Below are 15102 nucleotides of genomic sequence, written 5' to 3'. Positions count from 1 at the left end.
AAATAGTGTTTTAAACTGCTTTTTTATAGTTTTTTTCTTCAAAAAAGCAACTTTTGTGGACTGGCTTTTTTACCAGCATTTGCTGCTTCTTTTCCATAGGAAGGAGTCCCCATTTTTGGCTTGACAATGGAACAGATTACTTGTCCCACTGCCAGTCCTTCATCCAGCCACTAAAAGAAAAACCTAAGCAAACAACCTTTGCCACCATAGCAGGATCGTAATTTGTCTCAGCTGCAGATGGGTGACTCTGCTGTGACTATTTGTTGTTCCTCAGACCACTCTATTTAGTTTCATAGGTCCATAGGTGTTTACTAGGCTAATGACCACAAGGGCCTTTTTACGCCTAGCCATGCATCCCAAATCTCTGACAAGTTCTGATACTCTTGATAAGTATAACCAGGGATGTGAAGTTGTTCAATCTCGCTTTTCATTCTTTACTGATGGGTTCCAATTGCAAAGCTCGAGGTCTTCAAATACCTTGAGGCCAAGTCCATATCCCATGATGCACCTGGAATTACTTCAGATCTAGTTTGCCGCTGCAGTAGATAGGAGGTTCTGAATTAGCACGGGCCAGTAAACTGTTTTTCCTACTTCTTTATTAGGATATCTGGACAGTTGTTATACTTGGATAGTTTTTACAAAGCTTTTATAGCTTTATTGTGTGTATTTCTGCTTTTAGTCCCTTTCCCTCAGTGTGTTATAAAGTCTTTTAGTGGCCTCCTGTTTTAGGCCTTGTTTAAAAGTTTTTTAGAATGTGCTTAGTCAATGACTTTTGTCAAAATTTTTTATATAAAATTTATTTAGTGTGTAGAGTTTTTTCTCTTTAGTGTGCTTAGCCTTCAGTTGTTTAGGAAAGGCTTAAAGTTATAATTACTGTTACAGTTTTTCTTATATTAACAGTCATTTCTCTGACTAGAATATTTCAAAGGATATTTAGACTGTGTTTTATATTAGCAGCTATCTTTCTTATTTTTGCATAGTCTGCTTATATTGTGTGTTAGACAGTTGTAATGACAGTAAAGGCTTTTACCGTCATATATATATATATATATATATATATATATATATATATATATATATATATATATATATATACATTTCTGCTGTCGGTGTGTGATATAATAGCCTGATGTTTTTAAGGCTTCTTGTAGTTAATTACTGCCAATTTTGTATTGTGTGACAGTAATTTTTTTCTCAAATGGCTGACCAAGACAAGCACCCCAAGTCTGGGTTTAAAAAGTGCCCAAAGTGTGGCCAAAAGATGTCTGTAACAGACAGCCATGTTAATTGTGTCTACTGTCTAGGAGCTCTGCATTTACAAGACAGCTGTGCTATATGCCATTCCTTCTCCTCTAGTGTGTTACAGGAAAGGAGGAGAAAATTAATTGATAGAGGGTTGTTGAAACTGTCGTTTCAGGAACCTTTGAGTGACCACGAGGGATCCAGAACGTCCTCAAAGTCTTCCAAGACTTTGGACTTGAAGAAATCGAAAAAGTCTTCGACTTCGGCTCCACTGCCATCGGAGCCGACAGTCTTTACCTTTCAGAGCCGGTCCCCAGTCTTGGAACCTGTGTCCGAAGTGCCTAAGAGTCTGCTACTTCAGTTGGTACCACCTTCGGTACGCTCCCCTCGATCCTCTATCAGCCTGTCAGATCTAGATGTGAATCATGTGATACAGAAGCTGTTATTGGCACTGGCCTTGGGTAAAATGTTATCGGCTTTGACCCAAATGGATTCAGAGCCGAAGACCCTTGCACCGACTCAAACTATTCCTCCTCCAAGCCATGCTGGTCCTTCGGTACCGGAGGAGACAGACCTGATGTTAGAACCCTCGGAGCCGACGCCTGCTCCAATGTCTTCGGCTCTGTGCTCTCTGACATCCTCGTTGCCAATCGAGGACTCTAGGAGCCGACACTCTCTGGTCGGGTCCGGGGAGGACTTATTGGTTCTAACTTTGCCTCTCTGGGCCTCGGCTCGGATGAGCTCGGCTCCTACCTCAGGCTCAGAGCCCACTGTCCCAGTGCCGGGGGTGTTGATGGCTTAGTTGGATCCGTCGGCTCCCTCACATCAGAGCAGAAGTGCTTTCGATGCCATGAGGAGATTCATGTCTCCTAGGACATCCTCGACCTCAGGTCTGCCTTCCTCCTCCCCAAAAATGCTTGTGTCTGCTTCTGTCTAGCACATTCTGACCAAGCGTAGAGACCCAGAGCCTCAGGAAGCCCCATCAGGTGGCCCCTTCTCTTCCGAGACCTCACCAGAAGCTCCCACTGATGAGGTTCCCAGGAAGAGATTGTGTAAGAGGAAACATCTAGACTCCCCACAGGAGTCTCTAACATCAGATACTGATTTAGATGAGTCAGAAGGGTCCCCACAGTCCCCCTCTGAGGATATCTCATTCGCTGAGATACTTGAGATCCTTGGGCAGAGGAGTGACTGGCAGTCCAAAAGCCCTACTGAGGATGAGTCAGTTCTCCTGAAGGCTTTCAGGTCTCAGCTCTCCACCTCTTGGGTGTCTCCGCCCTTCAATGAGCTGATGCAGCTGGTCTCACGAAGGGCGTGGGAGTCTCCGGATACTATGGAGCCTGTCCCTAGGAGGCCTAATAAATTCATTTCTGATCCCCTTGATAAAACATTTTTAACAAAAGGTGTTCCGGTTGATGCCATGATGGTGGTGGCAGCCACCAAAAAGGAAATGTCTGAGACTTCCTCGTCTATCCATCCTCCTAAAAGAGACTCCAGGATGATGGATAGATATGTGAAGCTCATATTTAGTTCAGCGACCTTTGCTTTTCGTTCGCTAAACTATTTAACCCATTTTACCAGGTTACAAAGAGATCTCCTTTAAGAGCTAAGAGATACTCTTCAGGGTACAGTAGCTGCAGGAGCTTCCTACAAAGTTGCCGCCCAGCTTGCTACCCTCAGTTCTGTTGTCAACTCATCCATGAGCCTCATCTCTCATGCAGCTGATGGAACGAGTAAGGCAGCAGGTACAGGAGCTCTTAGGAGATATTCCTGGATGTGCTTTTGTTCCTTCGCGGAGCCCTTCAAGTCATCCTTTGTGAACACTCCCTTTTCGGGCCGAAAGTGAAGGAAAGCTTAACCAGGTGTGAACAGGACGGAAAGACTCTGCCGTCGGGGTCCATTTTTCCACCCCTATCTGACCCTACCCTAAAGGGCAAAGGGGAGGAAAAATGTGGTTATGAAACACCCAAGGAGCCTTTCAGGACACATGTGGTGAACCCCCCCCTCCAGGGGCAGAGGAGGAAGCAATAATGGAAAACGCTGCCCTCGTGGCAGAGGGGGTCTGCAACACCAGGGCGATAGAGATCACTTCTCTGGAAAGCCCTACCAGCGTTCCTGAAAGGAGGCTCGACTGCCCTGCTCTGGAGGCAGTTGGGGAGTTGCTTATCTTTGTATCCAGACACCTGGCTAAAAATAACAAAAGGCAGCTGGGTACAAAGCATCATTTGCAGACGATACTTCTTTTCATTTGCCACACCCCCTCCAGTCATAAGAAAAATCCCGGACGTTCCACCCAGTTACAGGGACAGGCAACAATAGAGGTCCAAACGTTGCTAAGAAAAAGAGTCATCCAACCAGTCCCAGTAGACCAGACAGGATCCGGAACTTACTCAAGATTCTTTTTGGTTCCAAAGAAGACGGGGAATTGGAGACCCATATTGCACCTCAGCAGGCTGAACCAATACGTAAAGAAAGAGAAGTTTTGGATGGTCATACTTCAGTCTATACTTCCCTTCTTATGAAAAGACAATTGGATGTGCTCAATAGATCTCAACGATGTGTACTACCACATAAAAATGGCCAGACCATCCAGGGATCACCTGCGCTTCCGGCTGGGAGCCAATCATGATCAGTTTCAAGCCCTGCCCTTTAGTCTCACTATAGCCCCCAGAGTGTTCACCAAATGCATGGCAGTGGTCACGGCTCACCTGAGGCATCTAGGATTCCAGGTGTTTCCGTACCTAGACGATTGGCTCCTTACCGCCACCACCAGGCATCAACTCATTCATACCTGCTAGCATACCTGTATTAACAGCATACCTGTATTAACTGCTTACCATGATTTGTGTGAAGTGGCATTAAGACACTTGTATTCTGATTGAATCCGAGATGTTTTAATTTAACATATGATGAACATATAGCGCTAAAAGCACTACAGGCTGATAAAGGTATAGTTATTAAACAAGCAGATAAAGGGGGTGTGGTGTTCCTTATGGACCGAGATAAATATTTGCAATCTATGAATACCCTCCTTGAGGATGGTTATGCATTTAAATGCATTACATCTGCTGATGTTAAGAGATGCATTAGTTCAGTAAATATGATAATTTATGACCTACAAATTAATGGTGATATTGATTTGGATTTGTTTCATTTTTTCAATGTTCATTGTCCTGTAATTCCACAACTTTATGGCCTTCCAAAAATACATAAGTCAGTATATGACCCACCCATGATACCTATAGTGTCTGGTGGTGGCTGGCTAACTGAGCCCATTTCCATTTACCTACAGAAACAGCTACAACCTTTTTTGCTACAATGTACTAATATTTTGAAAGACACCACAGATTTTATTGTTACGTTACGGTGTTGGTATAATGATTTGAATATTACTTCTTTAAATCAAGGAGAATTTTTGTTTGTAACCTTGGATATTTCATCTTTATTTACGGTTATACCGAAAGAATATGGTATTGAATCTATAAGAGAGTTTTTGACTTCACAGGTCTCTATAACAGCAAGACACATAGAGAAAATTTGCTCTCTATTGGATGTAGTTCTAACTAACAATATCTTTTTGTTTGATAAACATTTATATTTGCAGCTCACTGGTGTAGCCATGGGCACATCAGTAGCTAATACTTATGCTAATTTGGTCTTACGTCAGTGGGAGAAGACATACATTTGTAGTAATATTAATCCTTTGAATGATAATGTATGCTTTTACCAGCGTTTCGTAGATGATTGTTTTTTGATTTGGAAAGAGCCTTCCTCCCAATTGGTTGAATATATAGATTACCTGAATACAACCACAGGTTTTTTAAAATTTAAAATGGATTTTTCAGATAGCGTAATAACCTTTTTGGATGTTAAAATACAGCTATCAGAAGGGTCTCTTCATACTAGCGTCCACAAAAAGGAGGTATATGCTGGCAGATATGTACACAATACTAGCATGCATGCCCCCCATGTGTTTAAGGGCATAGTAACAGCTCAATTTAATAGGGTTAGTAGATTGAATACTGATGAGACATGTTTTACTTCACAACTTGATGAAATGATGGAAGATTTGTTGAATAGTGGCTATGATTTAAAATTATTGTTAGATCTGAAAACCAATACTATAGCTGATAGAAGTACAAAACTCAAACCAATCTTTTTATCAAATGATGAGCCTAGTTCTACTTTGTGTAGAACGGTACAAAAAGATTCTAGAATGAAATATGTTACTACTTATAATACTAGGCCATACCTGGTTAAGCAGATTATAGAGAGAAATTGGGTCATACTGATGGCATCTGCAGATGTTAAGGCTGTTTTGGGTGACAGACCGTATTTCTCATATAAGAATATGAGAACATTAAAAAGCAAATTATGCTATAAGGATTTTAATAGGGATTTTAATCACCCCCTTCTTCTAAATACGGTACCTTTTGTTGTATGAATTGTACTTGTTGTCCTGACATTATGAGTACCAACAGCAATGTGTTCAAGCATCCGTTGACTGGCAAACCTTATAGATTTAATCTATTAGCTACTTGTGCCAGTAATAATGTGATATATTTAGCAACCTGTCTTTTATGTTACTCCTTCTATGTGGGGAAAACGACAAGGAAGTTAAAAGAACGTATCATTGAACACAAATCTGAGATTAGGAGAACAAATGATAAAAATGCCTTATATAAGCATATAAGCATGTATGGTTCTGATCATAGATTTAGATTCAGAGTTATAAATATCTTGCACACAACATTGAGAGGTGGGGACATCAATAATTTACTAGAGATTAAGGAATATGAATGGATACTTAGGTTAGCTGCTGACCATTCTCCAGGTTTAAATTCTACTGTTACACTGAAACCTGTTCTTGTTAAATTGCAACAAACTAAGTTATGCTGCTGAGTAAGATAGTTTTGTGTGCATTTATTTGTTAATCAGTTATATATGTGTTAGTTATACATGCGTTTATTAGTGTTTTGAATGTGAATTTGGTGGTTTTAACTATGTAATTTACGTTTTTATATTTTATATATTTTATATGTTGTCACATGGGGTTTTTTTGGGCTGCTTGTCATGTGATTATCTCAGACTCCTATTTAAACCTATTTGGTCTTTGAATTTTTGTATTAGTATTGAAGAAGGGTTTCTACCCGAAAGCTTTGCTGTTGTTCATAAAGGTGTTTTTCTCAACAAATCGTGGTTTTATTCATTCTCTTGCAGCATCTGGTGTTTTATCAAATCATTCAGGCCAGGGAGTCCACTCTGTCACTCTGCAATCATCTGGGCATTACAGTCAACTCAGAAAAATCTGCCTTGTCGCCATCGCAGCATATTGTTTTTGTCGGGGCAGAGTTGGACACCACCACCACCACCACACTAAGGCTTCCAGCAGAAAGAGTCTTTCTTCTTCGTCAGCATCTCAGCATTCTGATATCAAAAGACAGAGCACCAGCATCAGAAGTTCTGAAATTATTATGCATGATGGCAGCAGCAAATCTAGCCATACCACTAGCTCGTATGCACATGCGCATACTACAATGGCTGTTGTTCACTCAGTGGTCTTACCAAGAGCTTCACATGTCTCACACTATAATGATCACAAATTCCTGCAAAAAAGACCTTCAATGGTGGCTGACCTCACTTCATGTCACGATAGGACGCCCATTTCTGCTACCCCCTCCAGCGGCCACAGTGACCACGGATGCTTCCCTGGGTGTGGGGGGATATTTCAGGGAAAGACAACCCAAGGCACATGGACTGATCAAGAGACACATCTACATATCAATATCTTGGAAATGAGAGTGGTACTTCTGGCGTTACAGTACTATCAGGACTTTCTTCCTCTGGGTACGATTGCTATTCAGACAGACAACATGTCGCTGGTCTGGTATTTGAACAAACAAGGAGGAACCAGGTCTTAGCCCCTTTGTCGAGAGGCCGTCAGAGTATGGCAGTGGGCTGTCTCCACCCAGCGCTTTCTGTTGGCAACGCACATCCCAGGGAAATCCAACGTGATAGCAGAGAAGCTCAGCAGGGCAATCTTGTTGTCTCGTGAGTGGTCCCTCAAGAAAGAAATTTCGGACAGGATATTCCGCAGGTGGGACCAGCCTTGCTGCAACCTTTTTTGTCAGTCACATGAACATGAAATGCAGAAGCTACTTTGCCCTGATTCCCCCTCTGGGTGAATCCACAAAGGATGCACTTGTACACAATTGGCCTCCGGGTCTCCTCTATGCATTTCAACCAATCCTGTTAATACCCAAGGTTCTACAGAAAGCAAAAACCCTGGGAAGGACCATCATTCTAATAGCCCCTCATTGGCCTCATCAGATTTGGTTCCCCTTCCCTCGACTTCATCTTTTGGAGGATCCTTGGATTCTGGACCCAGTTCCAGACCTTCTGACACACTCGTCAGGGGATCTTCATCCCTCTCTTCAGTCCCTGAAGCTGACAGCTTGGGTGCTTCAGTTCCCATCATAGCCAGGTTCCATAACCTCTCCAATGACAAAAAACAGATCCTTTTATCTTTTCATAAATCTTCTACTAGGAAGCTATATCTTAGCAAATGGAAGAAATTTTCTATACGGACTTCTAAAAATAATATTGATCCTTAACAAGCCCCTATGGCCTCCATCGTAGAGTTCTTAACTATGATTTTTAACAAAGGAGCCACAGCAGCAACAGTTCATGTTCAATTGGCTGCTATTTCTAATTTTCATCTTGGATTTGAAGGGTTGAATATCATGTCTCACAAGTTATCCAAAGCCTTTCTCAAAGGGACCTTTCATATTAGACCACCTGTGAAATCTCCCTATTCTCCATGGAATCTAAATGTTATGCTTTCCCGGATAATTCTTCCGCCATTTGAACCAGCTTCCTCTTGTGACTTCAAATTTTTATCATGGAAGACCATTTTTCTGGTAGCTATTACTTCTGCCTGCAGAATGTCAGAGCTTCAGGCTTTATCCATCAAGCCTCCCTATTTGATATTCCATGCTGACAGAGTCTCACTTAGAACAAACCCCTCATTTTTGCCCACAGTTTGCACTGAACCCAATCTCAACCAGATTATTGATTTGCCAGTCTTCTTCCCCAACCAGTCAAACAATTTAGAGTATATGCTGCACACGCTTGATGTTCACAGACAGCTCGGATTTTATTTGTATAGAACAAAAGATTTCAGGAAATCTGACCAACATTTTCTTTCATTCTTGGACTCCAGGAAGGGTACACCAGTGGCTAAAACAACTCTGTCTAAATGGTTATCTGATTGTATCACCTTTGCCTATTCAGCTGCCAATATGTCTTTGCAACATAAGATTAAAGCTCATTCAACCAGAGCAATTTCTACATCATCTGCTTTTTCTGCCAGACTTCCCATTGATAACATTTGTGCAGCAGCCACTTGGTCAAAACCTCATACCTTTATCACTCAGTACAAAGTTGACAAGGCCTCCAGGGACAGGGTCTCCTTTGCATTCACGGTCCTGAGAAATATACTCCCGTAAGCCACCCAAGGTTGATGGTGCTTGGGACACTACCCATTAGTAAAGAGTGAACGGCGAGATTGAACAACTTCACATAAAGAAGTTATGTACTTACCATAACGTTCCATGTGAGTTGTTTATCTCGCTTTCATTCTTATGTCGCTCCCTCCTACCCCCTCCTTGGCTGATAGATGACCGAGATGCTGCTTCCATCCTGGTTACTCAATCCTTCTATACCTTTCTCTTGGGAGTGAAAGAATGATATATGGTATTATTATACGCAGCAAACAACATCTGAGGTAATTCCAGGTACATCATGGGATAGGGACTTGGCCTCGAGCTATTTGAAGACCTTGAGCTTTGCAATTGGCCGTATCAGAGCCGAAGGCTCGGCTCCAAACCCATCAGTAAAGAATGAAGGTGAGATGAACAACTCACATAGGACATTATAACTTATTATACATTATAACTATAACTTCTTTATGTTAAGTTGTCAATCTCGCCTTCTTTCTTGCTGGATGGGTTCAGAGCCGATCCTCGGCTCCGACTCGGCACTTGCTAAGCTTGAGAGTCACTTTTACCAGCTCGATGCAGTCCCATATCCCATGATGCAAGGCGGTAATTACCCAGATCTTGTTTGCCGCTTCGCTAATGAGATCATACTTTTTACCAGCTCCTGGTAAGTGATATTTTTCTTGCTATGTGTAAAGTTTTAGGTGTCCCAAAACTCTAATTTTTAGTCTTTATATTCCTTCAGTGTACTTTTTCACTTAGCTCCATACCCATTCCCCCTTAGCTCACTTAGTCATAGTTTCAGTGTTTCGGGCCTTAGGCCTTTCCCACCCTCACAGTTCCTGTCAGGATTTCCCTCAGGTGTGTGTGTGTTGTGTCACTGTTATAATAATAACTAATTAGTTAGTTATTAATAATATTTTTAGTTGTTAGTGTCTTTGTTTGGTCTGATTGGTGTGTGTGTGAGTGTTTTAGGACTGAGATGTCAAAAGATACTAGGGTCTCAGGTTTCAAGAAGTGTGACTCGTGCTGTCAGAAGATGTCTCTGACAGACGGTCACACTTCTTGTATTTATTGCCTGGGACCCCTACACCTGCAGGACTCCTGTGCTATATGTCATTCCTTCAGCCAGAGAGTCCTGCAGGAACGTAGAAATAAGTTGATCCTCAGGGGTCTTCTTAAACCAGAGAGCTCCCCGGCTAAGGTCGGCTCGGGGAAGCCCTCCAAGCCTCCCAAGACCAAGGCTTCGGTGTCCAAGTCTGTGGTCTTGACTCTGACTCCGCCGGAGTCGACATCGGCTCCGTCCGGAGCCGATCCTTCCTTGTTGGAAGCTTCTGTACCGACGCCGGTCGGCGCCGATACCCTGGCTTCGGCTCCTGTGTCGGCTCCGTCTGGAGCCGACACCCTAGCGTCAAAGCATGTCTCTGCTCCGGCTGGAGCCGAGATATCTTTGTCTCCTCTCGGAGCCGACAAGTTGTCGGCTCCGCCTGGAGCCGAATGTTCTTCGGCTCCGATGGCTCCGTCCAAGAAGAGGTCTAGATCTCCTTCTTTATCTGTACACTCGGCTCCAGCCTCTCCCTTGCTTTCGGAGCGGAGCCATCGGAGCCGATCATCGAGGTCTTCCAGGCTCTCAGACCACGACTTAGAGAGAGTGGTGAGTAGGCTATTAAAATCACAGGCACTAGCCCAGATGCTCCATAGCCCGTCTCATCAGACGTCAGCTATTCTACACCCCCCTGAGATTCCTCCTTCGACTCTCCTACAGAGTTCGGAGCCGGAGATTATTGGTACTGTGACTGTTGCTGCTTCGGAGCCGATACCACACCTTTCGGCTCCGTCGTCCTCGACTCCTATCTCCTCCTTGAGACCTTCCTTGGTGGGATCCGGGCGTCGGGCTTCCCTGGTCGGTTCCAAGGGGGCGAGTGGCATCGGACCCTTGTCCGACCCCGTTCTCCCTCTCGGGGCTTCGGCCTTGGTGAGCTCGGCCCCGACATCTGCTTTGGAGCCTTCTCTTTCGGTGGGACCAGGGATCCCTGTCTCTTTGGAGCGGGATCTCTCGGCCCTCCCTGGGAGGGCTAGCCCTGGAGCTTAGTCAGCAGTCGGTTCCTTTAGCTCCTCCCTCTATGGTGCCTGTAGATGCCTCTTCCCGCTCTCTTGCTCCCGGACCCAGAGATCCATCGCCCCAGGTCTCCCCATTGGGAAGAACTTCCTCTTCCGAGGTTTCTCCTGATCCTTCAGGTGAACCCCCACGTAAAAGGACCTGCAAGAGGAAGCACTTAGACTCCCCTGAGTCTACTACATCAGATACCGATTTAGATGAGTCGGAGGGGTCCCCAAGATCTCCCTCTGAGGATGTCTCCTTTTCAGACATCCTTGAACTCCTGAAACAGAGGGGGAACTGGCCCTCCATTAATCCCTCCGAGGATGAATCGGTATACCTGGAGGCTTTTGGATCTCGACCCTCCACCTCCTGGGTGTCTCCGCCTTTCGACCCCCTTATGGAAGTCATAGCTCGAAAGGCGTGGGCATCTCCTGATTCGGTGGAACCAGTCCCCAGGAGACCTTCAAAGTTTATCACGGCCCCCGCTGAAAAGCAGTTTCTTACTAAGGGTGTCCCGGTTGATGCCATGGTGGTGGCGGCCGCCACCAAGAAGGAACTTGCAGATCCTTCCGTGCCAGTCCATCCTCCTAACAAGGAGTCTAGGACCATGGACAGGTATGGCAAGCGGATGTTTTCCTCAGCGACCTTTGCTATGCGTTCGCTGAATTATTTGTGTCACTTCACCAGACTTCAGAGAGAGATCCTCAAAGAGCTAGGTGAAGTAGTACAGGATCCGTCAGCAGCAGGGGCTCAAGAAAAGATTGCCTCTCAGCTGGGAATCCTAAATTCCATAACCAACTCCTCCATGCGGCTCATTTCTTATGCAGCCGATGGGGCGAGTAGAGCCACAGGCACAGGAGTGGCCCTCAGGCGTCAGTCCTGGATGCGGCTCTATAGTTTTGCAGACCCCTTTAAGGCGTCCCTCACAAACTTTCCCTTTGATGGGACAACGTTGTTTGGCCCTCAGGTGAAGGACACTTTGACCAGGTGCGAGCAGGATGGCAAGACTCTTTCTGCCATAGGAGTCCGTTTCTCCACTCCTTCTAGACCTTACCCCAAAGGTCAGAAGGAAGGGAAAATGTGGTTGCGGAAATCACAAGGAGTCACGCCTGACGCATGTGATCAGTTTACCCCCAGAGGCAGAGGGGGTAATAATAACAGATGCTGCCCTAGGGGCAGAGGGGGTCCGCAGAACCAGGGCTCCAGAGAGCCTCTCTCTGACAAGCCCTTCCAGCATCCCTGAGGTGTTGCCCGACTGCCCACCCTTGGAGGCAGTCGGGGGAAGATTGTCGCTGTACCCAGAAGCCTGGCTTTCCCTCTCTCAAGACAAATGGGTACAGTCGATCATATCCGAGGGTTACAAGATTCCTTTCAAGGAAAGCCCCTTCCCTCAAAAAGGTTCCCTTCCAGAAGTACCACCCGGTCTAAGGGAAATTGCAAGATTAGAGGTGTCAAAGCTTCTAAGGAAAAGGGCCATCCAGCCAGAACAAAACATCATTTAGAGTCCAGAATCTACTCAAGGTTCTTTTTGGTCCCCAAAAAGACGGGAGACTGGAGACCAATATTAGACCTCAGCAGGCTCAACAAGTCTGTCAAAAAGACAAGATTTCGGATGGTCACACTTCAATCGATTTTGCCTTTTCTGGGCAAAGACAACTGGATGTGCTCCATAGACCTTCAGGATGCGTACTATCATATAAAGATTCACAGACGCTCCAGAAGTTTTCTCCGCTTTCGGCTGGGGACCAGTCATTTTTAATTCAGCGCCCTGCCCTTTGGCCTCACTACAGCCCCCAGAGTGTTCACCAAATGCATGGCAGTGGTCACGGCTCACCTGAGACGTCAAGGATTCCAGGTGTTTCCGTATCTCGACGACTGGCTCCTCTCAGCCACCACCAGGCATCAACTTCTCCAAGCCAGAGACTACACTCTACGTCTCTGCGGTCACTTAGGAATTTCCGTCAACTTCGAAAAGTCTTCCTTGTCGCCCTGCCAATCTATTACCTTTATAGGCGCAAATCTAGACACTACCCGGATGTCAGCAAACCTAACAAGTCAGAGAATCCTAGATATCCAAAACCACGTTCGGATCATCCTATCCAGCAAAAGGGTACAAGCCAGGTTGGTCCTGAAAGTGTTGGGCCTCATGGCAGCGGCCATCACACTTCTTCCTCTGGCCCGCTTTTACATGCGTCTCCTTCAGTGGATGTTGTTCACCCAATGGTCCTTCCAGCAGCTTCCCATGCGTCACAAGATTCTGGTGACACAAACCTGCAAGAACCATCTATCCTGGTGGATTTCCTCTCCTCTAGTTCATCAGGGCAGACCATTTGTTCCTCCGCCCCAGTAGCCACGGTCACTTCGGATGCCTCCCTGATCGGGTGGGGGGGGGCATTATCAGGGCAGGATGGTTCATGGCACGTGGCAACCGTTCGAATACCACCTGCACATAAATGTCCTAGAGATGAGAGCAGTGCTTTTAACGTTGCAAGCCCTCAACGACTTTCTTCCTTTAGGGACTATTGCAGTTCACACGGACAACATGTCCGTCGTGTGGAACATCAACAAGCAGGGCGGAACCAAGTCCTAACCCTTATGTCGAGAAGCTCTCAGACTTTGGCAATGGGCGATCTCCTCTCATCGGTTTCTGGTAGCAACGCATATCCCCGGGAAAACCAACATAATAGCGGACAGATTGAGCAGAGCTATTCTCATGCCTCACGAGTGGTCTCTCAAGCAATCCATTGTGGAGGAGATTTTTCAGAAGTGGGGCCGCCCATGCTGCGATCTTTTTGCTACACCCCAAAACAGCAAATGCCCAGACTTCTTCTCTCTCTTCACACTTCCGGGCCATCCCCCAGAGACGCTCTTACCCAAGATTGGCCCCGGGGACTCCTTTATGCCTTTCCTCCCTTTCCTTTGATACCACAAGTACTCCAGAAAGCTACCGTCTTGAGAGCCAAAATGATTCTCATTGCCCCTTATTGGCCTCGACAAATTTGGTTCCCCTTCCTTCATCGCCATCTTTTGGTGCAGCCTTGGCATCTGGACCCAGTTCCAGATCTTCTGACCCACCAGTCGGGTCAACTGCACCGGTCCGTTCCTTCCCTCAACCTCACAGCTTGGTTGCTCCACTTCCTTCCTTAGCCAGGCTTCCTATGATCTCTAACCCCATTAGAGATATCATAGTAGCTTCTCTTAAGTCCTCTACCAGGAGAATTTACACTAGCAAGTGGAAACGCTTCTCCTTTTGGGCAAAATCTAAGAACATAGACCCCTTTACTGCCCCTATTCAGTCGGTCTTGGATTTCCTAGTGGAAATTTTTCACTCAGGTTCTTCGTCTTCCACAGTCAAAGTTCAGTTGGCTGCAATCTTGAATTTCCATGTTGGGTTTGCAGACCACAACATTATGTCCCACAAACTTTGTAAAGCTTTTCTCAAAGGAGTGTTCCTTCTTAAACCCCCTGTTAGAGATCCTCCACCACAGTGGGATCTAAATTTAGTGGTGACATCCTTGATACTTCCCCCTTTCGAACCGGCTGCTTCATGTTCATTAAAGTTTCTTTCTTGGAAGACTCTTTTTCTAGTCACTATTACCTCGGCTAGAAGAGTGTCTGAACTTCATGCCCTCTGTGTTCGCCCCCCTTATTTGGTCTTCCACAAAGACAGAGGATCCTTGAGAACCAATCCATCCTTTTTGCCCAAGGTTGCTTCTAAGACAAATTTAAACCAATCCCTTGATCTCCCTGTATTTTTCCAAATTATTCTAACAGGGCGGAACAAAAATTGCATTACCTAGATGTTCATCGCCAACTCAGATATTACTTGGACAGAACAAAGCAATTTAGGAAGTCCGATCAGCTCTTCCTTTCTTATGCTGAAAATAAAAAAGGTCTCCCTGTTTCTAAAGTGACCTTATCCAGATGGCTATCTTCCACCATTTCTGACATTTATCAGCTTAGGGGCAAACAGCTGAACTCAAAACCTAAAGCTCATTCCACAAGAGGTCTAGCCACTTCTACAGCTTTTCAGGCTAGGCTGCCCTTAGATACTATTTGTGCAGCGGCCACTTGGGCCACTCTTCATACCTTCGTTTCTCATTACAAATTTGATTTGGCCTCCAGGGACAGGGCAAGCTTTGGTTCCACTGTTCTCAAGAGTCTGTTCCATTGAGCCACCCAGGATAGAGGTGCTAGGGACGCGGTCCCATCCAGCAAGAATGAAGGCGAGATTGACAACTTAACATTTAGAAGTTATGT

This window comes from Protopterus annectens, chromosome 6.part1 (genome assembly GCF_019279795.1).
Source record: "Protopterus annectens isolate FY-2018-M chromosome 6.part1, PAN1.0, whole genome shotgun sequence".
NCBI classification, from domain to species: Eukaryota; Metazoa; Chordata; order Ceratodontiformes; family Protopteridae; genus Protopterus; species Protopterus annectens.
The sequence above is the reverse complement of the archived record's forward strand: the minus strand, read 5'-3'. Positions refer to the sequence as shown.